This window comes from Aotus nancymaae, unplaced genomic scaffold (assembly GCF_030222135.1).
Source record: "Aotus nancymaae isolate 86718 unplaced genomic scaffold, 86718_ANA_hifiasm-v0.15.2.pri h1tg000019l, whole genome shotgun sequence".
Lineage (NCBI taxonomy): Eukaryota > Metazoa > Chordata > Mammalia > Primates > Aotidae > Aotus > Aotus nancymaae.
Window position 1 is genome coordinate 30264864 of NW_026988431.1, and position 17543 is coordinate 30282406.

A 17543-nucleotide genomic window follows, 5' to 3' on the forward strand; every position below is an offset into this window, starting at 1 on the left:
CACTTCCTCCAGGAAGTCCCTCCTGGTGCCTATAGCTGAGAATCTCCTATCTCTTTGCTGGGTTTCCTGTATATTTGTAACCAGACTCCCCTCAGAGCTCTCATCATTTTATTAATTGTCCAGTTATTCTGTACTTATCTTAGTTACCAAATTAAGACTTTTGTGTGCCAGGACCGTATATTCATCTTCTTGTGTCCTTTCCAATGCCCAGCCTGATGTAGCACTTGTGCTCCTGTCAAATGACAAGACCAGTGGCCTGACCACAGAGTGCATCTCCAAGGCATAAATTCTAGGGACTGGAGCTAATGCATCAGCTACATCCACTCTCTCATTATCTACTGTAGAGGTAACAGCAGTCTCCCTGCCAAAAACGGGGAAAAGCAGCTACACTCCTGGATAGGGATGGGAGAAGGGGTGCTTTTCTCCCAATAGTCTCCCCAGTAATTGTAGGAGGAGGCAATCACTGCTGTCCCTGCACAGTACTTTAGACAATTTGCTCCTACTCCTCTGAGCACTGCAGCCTGGAAATTGGATGACCTCTCTTTTCAGTATCCCCATTGTATTTGGGAGTCAGTGCTCCAGGTTAGCCTCAAATATTTTAGAACTTTCTTCTGCGTTGGATAATGCTGCCTGGCTCCCTGTGAGCAGGACCTTTCCTTAAACCTCCTTGGATCAAATCCCTTCCATCCATCCCCAGCACAGAAGGCCACAGAGGGATATTTCATACTTTCAGTTTGTTGAGCAGAAAAAGTGACTGGACTCTGAGTGGAAGAATTTCTTAATTCTAGCCTTGTAGTGTATGTAACCTTTGCTGAGTAAAGAGGAGGAATGAAAGTATCTAGATCAAGTTCCTGAGTTCAATCAATGTGTATAGATTTGAACTGAGGAAGAGCTCATCCTCTTGTAAATTGATTTTCTACAGACATCTCTCTGGTGGGTTAATATTAACAAAAGTAATTGTTTCTGCTGACCAGAGGTCCTGTTTTTATGTTGTTCTGTCTCCTCCACTGATTTCTGAAGTTGCTTTGGGGGTCTTCCATGAGCCAGAAAAGCATCGTTTAATGTACTTCTTTAAAAGCCACTTAAGGATGCTGAATCACTGCTGCCTGGATGTTCAGACCAAAGACCAGCCTCCATGATTGTCAAAATATATGCCCAGGGTCTCACAGTATTCCTCCTGAAGACACTCCTTTACACTCCTGCTCATGAACCCCTCTCACTGACCAGTCTCCCTCTACAGATCAACCATGCAAATAGGATACTCAACCTCCTAGCTTCCACTTCAGCAGACACACCCTGTAAATTCTTCCAGTCCCTGGGTATGGTCACCTAGAGGAAAGGTAGACAGATGACTAATCGCTCAGAATGTTGATGTGGTGCTGTCCTCCTTGCTATAGCACCTCTTTCTTCTCTCTCTCAAGGCCTGTCTTCTAGCCATCTGATCTGATGTACTTGAACCAGAAGTACTAATACCTGGGGGGGAAAAAACAGAAATTTCCCAAAGCTTCCAGTATGTACATTCTGGGTACTTACAGTGCCAAGTCAGGTTGTGTTTGTCTCCTGATGGAGACAAACTTAATTTGGAGATAAATTTAATAATAATAATAATAAATTATACCTTATAGGCTTCTTCTTCCTGAATCTGGTCCAGTTAGCTCTGGGGTTACATATACCCCCTATTGTCCCACCACAGTATCCCCAATCTTACCCAGAGTGGAGCTGATTACTAGACATGCCTATGTGTGTGACCACAGATGCCATACCCTTCATATGGCCCTACTCTCCAGATATAGCAGGTTTTAGCATGCTTGGATCCGACCAGAAATCACTGAATCAAAGCCACATGTGGCTGTGGTGGCCAGACCTGAGAGAAGGTCATAGATGCATTATCCAGCTCTCTGCCTTGGTCTGCAGGGGCAAGCACTTGGTGAGGGGACCCACGGGGTAGGACTGAGGTGCAACACCATACTAGGAAAAACAAGTATCAATAAATCTATTATTTTATTGAACCTCATTATATATTTGATTTATTGTGTGCCAGGAAAGTACTGTATGAAAAAGTCAATTTGTTGGCTTTTACAATCTCATTAGGGTTTCCTTTTAAGGCATTCTAATTGGAGGTGCCATCTGTTCTCTTAAAAAGGCATTGCACATCACCACAGTAAATAATTTTTCAGATACAAGGAGCATATCTGGAGTTGTTGAGACGAGGCCTAGCCCTGTACTACACCCTTGGGGTTCCTGCTGGTTCAGCAGGTTGAGCAGGGCAGGCATGCAAGGGTCCAGCTCAGCCTGAGACACACTGGTTAGGGTGGAGAAGGCACAGGTGCCAGTTCACTTTGCACATTCAGTCTTCCATCCATTCCATCAGGAGAGAAGCACAACCTGACTGGGCACTGTGGGTACCCATGTAAAGGAGAGCTTTGTCTTTCTGAAATGTACAGGGCAGTGGACATCTACAGTGTTCAGGTCCTGTGGGCATTAGGGAGGGAGGCAGTACCAGGAGATATCAAAAGCCAAGCCTGGGAAGTCTGTAGGGGCCTCAGGTTTAGCGTGCGACTGTTGTCTTTAAATGGATTATATCAGGAGTCACACTCATTCACTGGCAGTATTGGAAAGTTTATAAAGAGTTTCAGAACTTTAAAATGTGCCATTTGACAAGGCTATAAAACCTATAGTGCACTAAGAATTAATATTTTTAATGAATCCTGTTAATCTCTTGAGGCTGGCACATATATATTCATTGTATTTTTGTAGTGTTTCAGGTATTAATTTATTTCATCTAAATATTTGGAATGCATGATACATTTTGAAGCCCTGTTTAGGCATTTATTTCTTTTCTTTTTAATCTACTGGGAGACCCAGGGACCACCACCCCCTAACCCTTGACCTCTGAGATGTCTCTGTGTGTTCAGCCTTGTCCTTGAATTTTGTCAGTGGACTCTGCAGGGAGCAGATATACCTCAAGGCAGTGTCAAAGGGGCTAGTGTGGGCTCCAGATAATGTCAGAGAAGGGTGGCTTAGAGAGCTCTGTGTTCTGAGTCTGCAGTCACATCACTGCTGCTGGTCTCTTGATGCCTAGCTCCCTTCTTCCTCCTTCTCTCTTTTCCTTCACCTCTACCCAGGCCTGCAGCTTTAGATCTTTCCAGTACTTGCTCATGTCCAAGAGGATGCCTCTTCCCCCAAACCCAGGCCATGTATGGAATGAGGTGGGAGCTTGGGGGATAGCTAGAGGCAGGTGACAAGTGACTCCTCACCGCTCCCTGCTCATGAAACTCCCTGAATAAAGACAGCCTACCCGGACAGTGGGGACCACCTTCAGTGAGGAATTATGGCAGGGAAGGGCTACTGACAGCAAGGGGAGGGGCTCAGATGAGAAGACAATGGGAGGGGGCAAGGGGAAGGTGCAGCCCCACCAGCAGGGAGGGGTTGCGAAGGTTATGGACAGGAACCAGCTCTGAGCTTTGGGCTTGCTGTGCTTCTGCTGAAAGAGCCGCTGCCTTCCTCCCCGTACTGCTTCCTGAGGCACTGCCCAAAGGCCCTGAGTTTCCCTGGTGAATCCTGGCATCCCCAAACCACCTCAGTCTTGAGTGGGTTCTGGGAAAGCTCATAGAATCATTGATTTCATGTAGTGGGTGGAAGAGGGGCTTTGGCACTTCAGAGACAAAAGTTTGAATCTTAATTCTGTCTCTTACCTTCTCTGTGACCTTGTTATAATTCTTAGCTTTCTTACATTCTGTCATTTTATTCTCACAACTTCATAATAATGTATGCTTTTCTGAGTTATTATGAAGATTCAGCCAAATAGTATTGTAGAGTCCTTGGCACAGTGCCTGGTTCATAGTAAACTCTCAATCGATGTTAGAACTTGCTTTGGTTACATCCCTGGAAAGTGTGAAGACTGCAGCAGATATTGAAGCTTCTAGCATGAGAGGATGTTGGATATCTGAAAATAAAGTGATGTTGTCGGGGGAGCCCAGGCCTGACGCCATTACTAACCATCACAGCAGAATCCATGGGATGTTCCCAAACCACACAGTCGCCTTGGCCTAAAGATTCTGCTGAAAACAAATGAGAAGGTGACTGCCCTGCCCTGCAGCCTGACGTGCAGTGGGAAGCAGAAGGAGGCACAGGCGGAGCTTCTGAAAAGCTGCTAAGCCCGCTCCCCCTGAATGAGAGAGGTGCCGAGAAGCTGGCCAGGAGCAGTGGCCCACAATACTGGCTTTCCATTCCCAGGCAGCAGGGGTCTAGCAACTCCTCACACTGAGACAGGCTTCCTTCCACAGGAGGGCCAGATGGCAAGGGAGACATGGTGGGGACAGCCAGGCAGAGGGGCAGCCAGGAATGGCACCTGGAGGTGCACAGCACTGTGAAACCCAGCACTGCGATGGAGGGCTTGGCTTCTGTTTTAAATAATTTCTAGTTTACTGGGGGACGAAATGGAAAGGAGGAATTTATGGAGCAGGTGAAAATAGATAATTATGCCTTATAAAATTGCTGTCTGTGAAAAACTATACAGAAAGACTGGTGTGAAAATAATTACCTTATTACATTGCTGACCACAAAAACCCCTTTTCTGTCACTCACATGGAAGACATTTTGATGGATCACAGAGGCAAGCTAGTGCTTGCCTTGTTTCTTTTATTTCTTCCTCAAATGCAGTGGACTTCCCTCTGCAGTTTTGATCATAGAAATAGAATGAAAAAGGGGCTCCAGAGATCATTGTGTCCCCTGAGGCCACCTGCCGACCCCTCAGATGAGGGACCCAGTGCCTGCCAGGCTGTCAGGGTTCCCCTGGAGGCCATCCCTGTCCTCCCTTCTGGCTGACACCAAGAGGCGGGGAAGCTCAGTGGTAGGGGCAGGGGCTTTGAGTTTGGCTCCTGACAGCGAGACCTGGGGCAAGTTACTTAGCCTTTTGGAACACATACTTCCTCCTGGATAAAATTGGGTATGCTGGAACTCAAATTAGGAGGTTGTGAGAATTAAATGATGGAAAGCAAGTGAAACTCTGGGATGAAAACTCAGGTTTGTCTGACTCCAACGCCATGACCTCAGTGACAGCTAAAATTTGGGAGCTCTGAGAATGATGTTGCAAACCCTCGTGGCAATGATGGTGATTGGCTGTTATTCTCACTTGTGAATCCACTCTTAATAGAGAAGGGTAAGAATCTGCTTTTCCCTCTTCCATTCCTGCATAGTCTGGTTTCTCGCCTTTAAACTCATGTTTCATTTTTTAAGAGCTGGCAGTTGTTTCCCTTGTTTATCCCAACCATCACATGGCAGTGGTGGGGTGGGGGTGGCAGTGTCCCTGTGGGACAAGGATCATATCCCTTGGATGGACTGCCTAGGAGTGGGACATTCCCAGGGATGGAACCCTGGTCTTACTAAGGAAGCTGGGTGGATCAAGAAGAGTGCACAGAGCTTAGAGGGTGGAAATGGCCTTGGGATGACAGGAACAGAAAGATGTCTTCTGCAGGTGGCTTCTGCAGCCAGGTCTGGTGGCCATCAAAGCATTGTAGGTCTATAAGGACATCAGCTCATAAGCTCTCTGGTCTCAGACCCAGGGTCTGCTGGGTCATGCTCAACAAGATCCCCACTGATGGTTTCCTTTAGGTCAGTGGTTTTAAAATGCAGTCCCTGGACAAGCAGCCTCCATGTCACCTAGGAACTTACTAAAAATTAAAATTCTCAGCCCCACCCCAGAGCCACTGAATGAGAAACTCTGGAGGTGGAGCTGAGTGATCATAGTTTAAAAAGCCCTCAAGTAACTCTGACAGCTATGAGAGTCTGAGAACGTTGCTTTAGAGTTAGGTCATATTCCTCTGTCCTCTGTTTTTTTTTTTTTTTTTTTTTTTTCCCAGAGAAAATCCTATGGTATCTAAACCCTACGGAAAGCCTGATAATGACATTTCAGGAGTCCATTTGAAGATGTCTTAAAATTAATGACAGTTTTGAATGACAGTGCCAAAGTATATTTCTCTCTATGGTAACATTCTTTTTCTACTATTCTTTTTATTATTTATTTATTTATTTATTTATTTATTTATTATTGCATTTTAGGTTTTGGGGTACATGTGAAAAACATGCAAGGTTGTTGCATAGGTGCATACGTGGCAGTATGATTTGCTGCCTTCCTCCCCTTCACCTATATCTGGCATTTCTCCCCATGCTATCCCTCCCCAACTCCCCACCCCCCCCCACTATCCCCCCATTCTAACTGGCGTGATGTCTCTGTTTTATGACTTCTGGGGAGAAAGGCTATTGGGTGAATTCTCACAGACTGGAACCACAGGGCCTTCCCCTCCCCATCAATGTCCTATGTGCCAGGCTAGAAGGCTGCAGGGAGGGGGGTTTTGAATGTGTGTGTGTGTGTGTGTGTGTGTGTGTGAGAGAGAGAGAGAGAAGAGGGGTGGGGTGGGGTGTGAAGTGAGTGTGAATGTGTGAGCAGTGCATCTGTGTTTATTTGAGTTGTTCAAGGGAGGGTCTCACTACTTCCCCACCTGCTCTGGCTCAGTTTCTATTTCATTTTCACTCTTGAGTTGTCAGAGCAGTGTGAAGACTTGCAAAGGACATTGTTAGCTGGGACTGGGAGCAGTGATGGGGGAGAGAAGTGAATGGAAAACAGGAAGCACGATGTGGCTGGAGTAAGCTCAGGGAGGGCTGAAGGAGAAACTGAAACAGAAGGAAAGTGACTAGTGGGCACCATTTGCCTGAGTTTAGATGGAGGATCCAGAGGGTAGCCAGTGTAAATGGGTAATGGGCTTTATCTCCTAGCTGGTGTCCCCAGCTCAGCTGGGAGGAAAGCAGGCTGAGAGGAAACCTCTGGGGCTGCTGCTGCAGGGAGGAGCTTTTCAGACAAATAGGGCAAAAAGCTCTCCACATGGGACAGGAACCTATGTCATAAGTTGGGGATTGCTTGCTTGTCTGCATGTTGACACAGTGAGAGTGATTTTAAATACACTTCAAAAATCGACCCTTTTACAAGTGTTTACTTGGGTTAATCTAGGGCTTGCAAAATAGTAAAAGAAGGCTGCTTTGCTCCAGCTGAGCTTCAGCCATCGCTGACCAGGTCTTTACTGTAAGTTACCCTGTGTGTTCTGTTCAATAGGTAAAGAGACTGTTTGATATTACCCGATATGCAATCCCTGTTGCCCATAAAAAATGCATTTCTGTTTTTGAAGGGGAGGTAGTCTGTGTTTTTTTGTGTGTGTTTTTCTGTATTGTGTTTTTTTGGTGTATTGTGTTTGTGTGTATGTGTTTCTCTTATTGATCTTTGACAAAGGTCAATACGAATCAAAGGGAAAGCCTAGATTTGGGCCCCCACCCCATGCTGGCTGGTAGGTGGTTTATACATCTGGATGTAAAAGGAGGGAGTGTGATTGCAAGCTGGAAGTTATTTATAACTGTCACTGCCACATCAGGAAGGGTCAGCATTGCCTGTGTAAATGTGCTTTCATACTTCTGTATCTACAATTTCTTTTCACAGTTGTTTGACCCAAGTGAGTAAAACCTTTTTGAGGAGTCATATAGCTCTAAGTTTTAAGCTAAAAACCAGGCACACAAGCTAACATGTCCATTTCAGCATTTCATAAGCGCATTTGGAGTCACACATTGTCAACACTCTGAGCACTGCCTCCCCAAATCCTCCGTTAGCCTTCTCCCTCCAATAACCCCAAGAGGCAGAGGTGGTCGTGCCACTTTTATTTTTCTAAGCATTTGTGATGACAGCTCATGTCTCGTGCAGGGCAGCATCGCTCCATTGCCAGCAGCAGTAACCCATTGCTGGGGAGAGGCCTCTGGACTTTAGATTGGGCACTCCTTCCTCACTCCTTGCCATTGGTTGGTCATTGAAGACCAGTGCTCAGCAGGCCAGTGATTTTAATGCTTGAGGACAATGTTCTCATCTTTCCTTAATCATCTCCTTGAGGCTAAACACTTGTTGCTTTTTATTCCTCAAATGTATTAACCCACGCCCCTGCCCCTCTATCAGTTGTCCTGGCTCCTGGCTGGCCCTTTCTGAATCTCTCACATGTATCGATAAAACTCTCAAAATATGGCAGCCGGAATGAAACTTGTGATCCTCACCCCAGAGCAAGGTTCAGTAGAAAAATTAATGGATTTTCCTTGTGATTGGGATACTGTTGATGGCTCGCTTTGGTTGCAGTCACTGAAACTCTGAGCTCCCCCCAGACGCGGCAGCCACCACACAGCCAGTGCTTCTGTTTGTCCCCTCAGGAATGCTGTCCCTTTGGGTCTCCCCTGTTGTGCGCTTCTCAGTATGATTTCAGACATCTTGCCTTGTGGATTTAGGCACAGGGTGCTTACATGTACACATTGTTTTAAATACTGACTTTCATCATGTTTCCAATGAGCAGTGTTAGTATAATTGCTAAGAATGTGGGTGGGCTCTGGAGCCTGTGCCCAGGTTCAAGTCCTGCTCTACTACCTAACAGCGACGTGGGACAAATGGCAAAGCTTTTCTGTCTCCATTTCCTAATCCATAAAATGGGGACAATATTGGAGTCTGCCTCACTGTGCTGTTACAGGAATTAAATGCAATATACCATTTAGAACAGTATTTGGCATACAGGAAGCATTCAATAAAAGAAAGTTATTTGATTTTATTACTATTATCAGAGTTGCCTACCCTACTTTGATGTTATTTTCAAAGCAGCTAAAATGCAAGCACCGACACTATTATTTAGTTCACGTTTCTTCCTTCGATGTGCAAGTATTTGTGTACTTTTAGAAGTTGCCATGGTGGAAATCTAGGTTTACTCTATGTTCTATACTCTTCTTCTTTGCAGGCTAATACATTTGTAGAGAAAGAAGGAATGTTGACTGGCCTGACTTACACTTAGGGAACACACACAAGTTCTTGTCAGTCTTCCCTTGAAGCTCACAAAGCACCGATCCATTTGTGAATGGAGTTCCAGAAGGAGGGGATGAAGGTGGAATGCATCCATGTAATCTACTCTCTTCTCTGCTTTAAAAATCAAAACAAACTGTCCTCTCCATGACTGTAGGGTCCTCTGTTGCCATGAATAATCCTTTGTGGTCTCAGGCAATGGTCCTGATGTCAAACTTATAGGTTCTGGTCTGAGGCAGAACTGGCCTGGAATGGATGCTGGAACTTAATGATTGCCATGGCTCAGGTTCTTAAATATTCTCTGCTCCAACTGTTCACCTCAAAGACGAAGACAGTCAGGAGTGAGTGGCTCTGCCTCCTCCGTCCTCTACCACCCTCTCACCTCCTCTCCAGGCAGGAGGAGGCCTTGCTTTGCACACCCTGAATATTCTCTGCTATTCAGAACTGTTCTGGTACCAGTTCTGGTACCAGAATCTTACCTTTCACTGGAATGGAAGTTCTTTGACATCTGATTTTTTTTTTTAATCTACTTCATGACCTTACAGAGCAGGTGTGTCCAATGCAGTCAAGTGGTAAGAGCCCTACTATGGAATCAGGTAAACCAGGGTTGACTCTCAGCTCCACTCCTTACTCACAGTGTGGCCTTGGGTAGCTACCTAACTTCTCTGAATCTCTATTTTATGTCCCCCAAAATGAGGATATTGTTTATTATTGTGTTCATTGTGAATTTCATGTAAAATACCCAACTCAGTGTTAGACACATGCACAGTGCTTAATGTCTTTGTTTGGGTTTTTATGAATAATGTTTAAGAAGTGGGTTTTGGGTCTCTAAGTTATGCAATTAAAAATAAGAAAACATTGAAAGTATAGTGAAAAGACTTTTAGATCAAATTCTCCTGGAGAGCCATCCTAGGTTGGCTAAATTCTGACTCCATCACTCCTCTGTCTCGACCCCATCTCAACGTGATTACAAATCTGTGTACAACCTGTGCTACCATCTTGGTCCCTAGCTTCTCACAGGTGGTCCCCAGATGGCCTTTTGGCTCCCTCTGTCTTCCCTCTCCCATTCATGCTAATGGCACCAGGTCCTGATTTAATTTGACCAGAGACCAAGCCCAAATTTCACAGTGGGATCTGAGCTGTAGCTCATTCCTTGATCTCTTGCCAGTGTCCTCTTGGTGGTCACTTTTCAGGGTCACCACTGCCAGTCAGCCTTGGAACCTGTATTGATCCACTGCACCCCCCATTGCTGACCAATGACCCTGTCTCAAAGCCAGTTTCAGAATCTCCCCTGAATCCCATTGCACTGGGTGGGGCCCTGGCTGTACACCCACCTTTCATCAGTATGCTTCTGAAAGTCTGTCCCCACATCTGAGCTTGCAGCCTTCTACCCTCTCCACAGACCAGTATATTTCCTGACATTTCTTGGAGACCATCTATACTCTCCTTCATTCTCCAAGTCTCCAGCTGCCATATTGGAAATCTGGTGCCTACCAATTTTTCTCAAACCAGTACTGTGACTTTTCAGATTCCCTGGTTTGGTAATACATGTGGATGTCACATGGGTGCTAGAGCCAGAAACCTCCACACCTCACTGATAGCTTCACTTGGGTTTGATAAAGACCAGGAATCCCAGTGCCTTTGACTCTCATCAGAGATTTAGAGGGAAGCCACTTTCCACTTGGCATAAAGGCAGATTCTGAATGATATCCAGAAAGAACAGAGGCTGCCTGGCTAATTAGTGATCTCTCTATAACTGAAAGTGTACAAAAAGGTGCTGGTGATACCTGCCAAGACGGTTTCTGAGTAATGTAGGAAGTACGCAAAGTGGACAGCAATGGGTCTTATAGTCAGTTTGAGCAAGTCCATGCTTTCTGGATTGTGTTTGCCATAGGACATGAAAGCCAGCATTTTGTAGTGATTTATTTTGAAACTGTGTGTCTGTTTTTTCTGAGATGCTTTCCCCACAATTGGCTGGAAAATGCCAAGTCTGAGCCAGACACCTGAGAACTGCTATGATACGGGATTGGCTGTGGGATTAAAATCTGGACTTTCCAATGTAAAAATAATCACTGATGATTTTGAAGACACAGAGCAGACTGCAGTCTGAAGTCAAACTATGGAAGGCTTATGATTCCCTCCACCCTGTGCCAGAGACTACCTCCACCCATTTCAATAGTGCTCTGGCTCTGGAGCCACATCAAGAAGGATGGCTAGTCTCCAAGAGAGTGAAGGATAGAGAACTAGAGGCCAGTTGAACACAAAGGTCAATCTGTCCCCGCTCCCCATTCTGGAGACTAGTAGGTTGTGGTAATGGTACTAATAGGAATGGTGTGCCGACCCCTCCTTGGCTGTGGCTTAAACTTGCAGGAGATGCCCAAGGTGGCCTTTTAAGCAGCTTCTCTGAATCATCTTAGAGCTCTTCTCACCTTGGAAATACCAACAAAGGATGCTCAGTGGTGCAGGTTGGAGTGAAACTGCATGGCAGCTGTGTAGTGAGATAAAGTCAGGTGTAGGCTGGCTCCTCTGGGCCAGATGTGCCCAGAAGGTGGGGGCTGAGATGGGTTGGGGGCAGTAGTCAGTGGGAAGCCATGGTCAGTGCCACACCCCACCACTACTCAGTGAGCAATGGTGGAGAGCCACTCAATTCTCACAAAGAGCTTGTCATCTACCAGCCAGCAAAGAGGAACTGAGCACCAGGTGAGAATTGGCTCTCACTGCAAGTGAAAGGCAGGCTTTGTGCCCACACCCAGGGACAGGGTCTACATGAGGCTCTGTGATGTTAGCCATGCCCATCCCCACACCCCTCTGCACAGGTCAGGCTATGAAGCACCAAGGCTTCAGAGACAGAGACCGGACACAATTACATGCTGTGTGCCATGGCGCTCCACTATGCAGTGATAGCTGATTGAAGCAAGAGCACACGTGCATACCCCTAACACTGATAACTGGCATTTATTAAAGTGTTGCTACAGTTTAGGTCCTGTGCTAAGCCTCTGATGTGGTTCTTCTCAATTAAACTCGCAGAGTATAAGACAGGGACTACAACAAGTTCTAACTTATAGATGAGGGAATTGAGGCCCAGAAGGGCTAAATGACTTGCCTAAGTTCACACTTTAGAGAGCAGCAAAGCCCATATTTCCTTCCAGGCCTGACTAGGTTCAGGTCTCCAGCTTTTCACCCTCAGTGCTAGTCTCCTTCCCTCAGGAAGGAGGAGGACTATTGCTTCTCATGTGACCTGGCACCAAATTAATGGTAGAACCCCAGGTAAGATGGGGACGGGTCACATTTTGTTGGTTAGAACTAGTTGTGTGTTCTCCATGCAAGGTGGCTGGAAAGGTGTCCTCTGTGTGACTTGAGAATAGAACTGGACAGGGAGGCCCTAGCAACCCCTATGGAGTATACAGTTCCCTGTGGATGGGCATTCAGGCCCATTCAGTTTCATTAATATAAACGATAGTACTGCCACAAAATTGCATATCCCTATATTTGTGGAGGAAATTAACCTAGAAATAGAATTGCTGGGCTACTGGGTGCATGCACTTAGAACCAATCGATATTACAAAGTGCTTTCCCAGAGGCCTTGGCCAGTCTACACTCCTCACAGCAGTGTGCATCAGGCTTCTCCACACACTGTCCCGATGATGTTATCAAGACTTACTTTTTGCCAATTTGGCTGACCTCCTAGTCATTTTGATTAGTATTTCTCTGATTATAAATGAGTGTATATTTTTCATATGTTTATTGACCAACTTATTTTGTCTTCTGGGAATTGTCTGTTTATAACTCTTGCCCTTTTCTATATTTAAAAATTGATTTCTAGATGCCAATTAATTACATGTGACATCTTGCCCTCCAGTCCTCCACTGATTTTTAACTCTATGGGTACTTGTTTTATCATATTGAGGTTTTAAAATTTTCGAACTCAAATATGGCCATCTTTTTCTTTCTGGTTTGGAGCTTGGTGTCTTGAGCTTTTGACTACATTTTATATATGTCTTTCCTACTCTAAGGCATGAAAACACTCTCTTATACTTTCTTTTTTCTTTTTTTTTTTTTGAGATGGAGTCTCACTCTGTCACCCAGGCTGGAGTGCAGTTGTGTAATGTAGGCTTACTGCAACCTCTGCCTCTGGGGTTCAAGCAATTCTCCCACATCAGCCTCCTGAGTAGCTGGGACTACAGGTATGCACCACCATGCCTGGCTAATTTTTGTATTTTTAGTAGAGGTGGGGTTTCGCCATGTTGGCCAGGTTGGTCTCAAACTCCTGGATTCAAGTGATCTGCCTGTCTGGGCCTCTCAAAGTGCTGGAGTTACAGGTGTGAGCCACCAGGTCTGGTCTTTCATACTTTCTTTTAATTCCCTGTATAGCATTTATGTTTAATTCCTTCTTCCATCTGGAACTTTATTTTGTGTAGGATGTGATATCAGTATTCTTTTTTATCTTATTAAAAATAACATCCCATGAGTTCCACCTGAATTGTCCACATTTTAGTGAGATGTTTCTTTTATCATATGCTAAATGTTCATGTATGTTTGTCTTTATTCTTTCCCATTGGTGGTTCTGTCTGTTCTGGTGCCCACTCTAAACTGTTCTAAAGATGGTAGCTTTCTGGTATGTCTCAATGACTGGTGAACTAAGTCTCTGTATATTACTCATTTTCAAAAATGGCTAGCCCATTCTTAAACATTTTTTTCTTCATGATGAATCTTGCAACCGGTTTGATGAATTTTATTAAACAATCCTGTTTAATTGGGGTTGTAATTGCATTAAATATATAGATTATTTTGGGGATGATTCTCTTATTTATGATATTATTTATTCCATCCAGGCACATGGTATTCTTTTATGTCTTCAGTAAAGTTTTGTAGTCATCTTCATAGAGGTCTTCTGAGATTTAATTCTAGGTATTTTATGGTTTTGTGGCTGTTGTGAATACTTTTTCATTATGTTTTCAAACAGGTTATGATTATTAACATATGACACTCTAATGATGGGAGTAGTGAGCTTTCTTCCGCTGCAAGCATCTAATGGGGGCTGGCCAACAGGAAGGGAGGGTGTTTGTCACCAGAGACACACTCACCACTAGGGTTTCTTTGCATGCCATGAGTTAGTGTGGCTATGAAATGTCAGAATCAGGACTTGCTCTTGGGTGACCTCTAACACCCTGGAGAGTATACTTACCTTTTTCAATTTATTTTTTGTTCTCTTGACCTTGAATTGTTGTCTTAGGAACCAGGGCCTTTTCTGGATGCCTGGAGAGAGGTAGCACATGTCTCTTTTACAGCTGCATAAGCCAGTGCCTGGAAGAGTCTTCTGTGTATTCTCAAGTAAAATGGAATGAATAATCCATGAATATTTAACCCATAGTCACCTCCCAGCTGTTATCTTGATGTCAGTCTGATCTGCAGTCTCTAGAAAAAGATGGAGAATTATGACAACTAGAAAAAAAATTCTGTCATCTAGGAAGGGGGCTCTTAGTTATCTTTGATGGACTCTGGAGATGTCTATCCCCATCTCTTGGGAATGGTGGGGAGAGAGGACTTCTGATCATGCAGGAGCCCAGAGGTCCCATCCAACCTGCATGCAGCAGGGACTCCTCCAGTCTGGTCCAGATGGTGGTGGTCTTGTATAAGACACCTTGGAAGCCCTATACCCTTCCCTCATCAAAGCCTAGCATCCAAAAGTTCAGTAGGCTGTGTGTTGTGTGGAACTAGCCAGGTTCTGCACTCCTGAGAGTGGCTTGCGGGGAGCTGAGATGCTTCACCTGCAAGGATTACCAGCATATGTGACTTCCATGTCTGATGGACTCTGGCTCAGTGGCTACCAACCAGATCTCCAGATGCATGCAAATTCCCATCCAGATCTGAGTCTCTACACTTGCTTCTGCATGGAGAGAATTACTGAGTTCTTGGTTGCATCAGGATATACTAGATCTCACGAGCAGTTTTGGGTGGTTCAGGGCCTGAGTGCTTCAATTAGAAATAATGTCCATAACAAGGAAGAAGTTCTGTCCAGTAAGACCTATTCTTCTGTTTTGCCAAAGACTGAAGTGGGTCCCAATGTCTTTTCACTTCAGGAAGACTCTAACCAGCTTGCTTGAACTGTTGCCTCCAGTGACAGCAAATGCCTTGGAGCCTGTCCTGGCGGGATGTGGCCTAGTATAGTGATCTCTCAGCAGGAAGTACTCTGGGGATTCTTTCTCTGAGACTGACTAGGTCAGAGGTGCTGTGAGCAGGGCCTGGCGCAAGGACCCTACCTGAAGGCCTGGGAGAACCTATACAGGAAGTGTGCTTGAGGTCTCAGGGACTGTAGGCAGGGAGATGTTTTTCCTGCTTCAGAGGGCCTTCAGATCCCTTTCCCTCTAGAAGGTGAAGAGATAGAAAGAGACTCTTGAGTAACTATGCCAGGCAGTCCCTTATGCATATAAAGCAGTCTAAGGATCACTGAATGCTTTAACCTATGTTCTGCCACTTGATCCTCCCATAAAGAGGGCATTGTTCCCTCCAAGCTCCCGTAGCACAATGCCTGGCTATCTCCAGGTGCTGGGGGATAGATCTCCACAAGCTTGGTCAGCCAGTGGTTTGTGTGGCTGTTGTGCAGGTGCCTATCTCCCTTGCTGACCTTTAGCTTCTTGGGGTAGACATCAGTGAACTTTTCGTAACCCCACATACACAGCACAGCACACAGGAAGATCTCACTAAACACAGATGGATTGATCTGTCAAGGATCAGTGAATGATTAGGATGAGAGAAGGTAAGTGACTGCTTGAGGTCACACTTCGGAAAGGCTGAGACTCAGCCCCGGTTTTCTCTTTGAGTCCAGTGCATCTTTCCTCACTTTAGAAGGCTTCTGAAGCTGCATTTCAGGGGTAGGAAAGGGGTCTTGAGAGCCATGTCTTTAAGATGACATGACCTATAGTTCTTGACCTGGAGTGTTTCCAGAAGACCTTTAGGGGTGGGGCATATTGTAGCTTTCCTCTCTTTGGCCTCACCTTGGGCCACAGCTAGAAAATTCAACCTTCTATCCCTCCCCCACACAGACAGTGACCCGAGACTGGTCATAAATAGCTCCCTACTGAGGTGCACTGCCTCCAAGGATACAGGGGCCTTAGTCATCCTTTAAGGAAACCTTAGCAGCCCCAGGGAAACCTCAACTCTCAGACTTGAGCCCAGGCTAGGTAGAGGGGCTGTCTCTTTTCCCATAATGTATAATCTTCCTTTCTCCCAGACAATTGGCTCCACTGAAGCAGGAGAAACAAGAAATGCTTTCTACAAACACTGATTTTGGTGAAATGTATAACGCTAGGCTCTTTGATGCTCCTGAAATCCCTCTCAGCAGGGTCCCTCCTTGTTTTGACTCATCATTTCTTCTTATTACCAACTGTTATGATTAGGAGAATTGCCTGAGTGCAGGCCCAGTGTTTCCAAGACCCTAATGAGCAACACGTGCAGACTCGCTTAGCAAGTTCTGGAATCATGGTTTTTCTGTTTCCTCAGGGAAGCTGCTGAGATGGCTCAGGGACAGGAGCTTCTTCCTGCCTCAATGCGATCTCCCCCCAACCCCCAGAAAATGCTTTGCATCACAGCTGTGCTGTACGCCGTTAGGTGCCTCTACCTCAGGTGGAAGAGTTTTTAAGGAGATTTGGAACCTGCCAGCCCCGCACTAAAGTCTTAGTTCCACCGCTCACGAGGGCATGAGTTGGGCAAGTTTCTTTACACTCTGAGCTAGAGTTTTCTCATAGATAAACTGCAGACAATAGTTACTACTTCAAAGAATGTTGGAAAGATAGGATTCCATTAAGTAATCCACAAAAATACCTAAAACGGTACTTTGTATACAGGATTTATTAATAAAAGAAAACACAAATTTCCATTGTGACCTCCACTGCTCTTTCAGATGCACCCAGTATCAAAAAGTTCAATTTCTCTTTTATTGGTCCCAAAGACAATTCAAGGTCAAATAGAAATCTGCTCCACGGAAAGGACCCAAAGCTGGTCACTTAGGCAGTGACATGAACAAGTTCCATCAAGTCAGAGACATGTCCACAGGAAGGCAATGGGACAGGGAGCCCTTTTGGTCACCTAGAAGGCAAGGACACTAGTGCTGGGCGTGCACAGCCATGTGGCAAGTGTGCCTCGGCTAGTGACTGTGTGACCACAGACAAGACATTCTGCCACTCTGGGCCTTAGTTTTCCTACTGTTAGGATGGGGATAATAATGCCTCACAGAGTTGTGGAGAGAAAATAGAGACATAATGTCTGTAAAAAGACTGTTTGTTCTGTTCAGAGAAGTTAAAAAGTATTCAGAATCTGCCTCTTCTCATCTCCTCTGCTGATGTCACTCTGGCCCAAGCCTCCATCACCTCTCCCCTAGATGACCGCTGTGGCCTCCTGATGGTCTGCCTTCTTCCACCTTTATCCTCTTCTGGCCTGCCCTCCACAAGGCAGTGTAAGTCTAAGCATGCCATTTCTCTGCTCAGAGTCTCCTTACAGTAAAACCTCATTTACAGTAAAATTCCTGGCAGGCTGAAACCAGGTCTTATGAATCTGCCTCCCCCACTACCTTTATAATCTTTATTATGACCCCTCTCTTTCTTAATTATTATGTGGCAACCATGCTGCTTCCTTGATCTTCCTCAAAGAAGGAGCCAAGTACATTCCCAACTCAGGG

The 17543-nt window shown here is 45.3% G+C and overlaps 1 protein-coding gene across 2 annotated transcripts in view; it reads left to right on the forward strand.

Annotated features, from left to right (window-relative positions):
- Positions 1-17543, forward strand: part of EPHB1 (EPH receptor B1) — a 434509-nt gene that overhangs the window by 287849 nt on the left and 129117 nt on the right. The window lies entirely within an intron of this gene.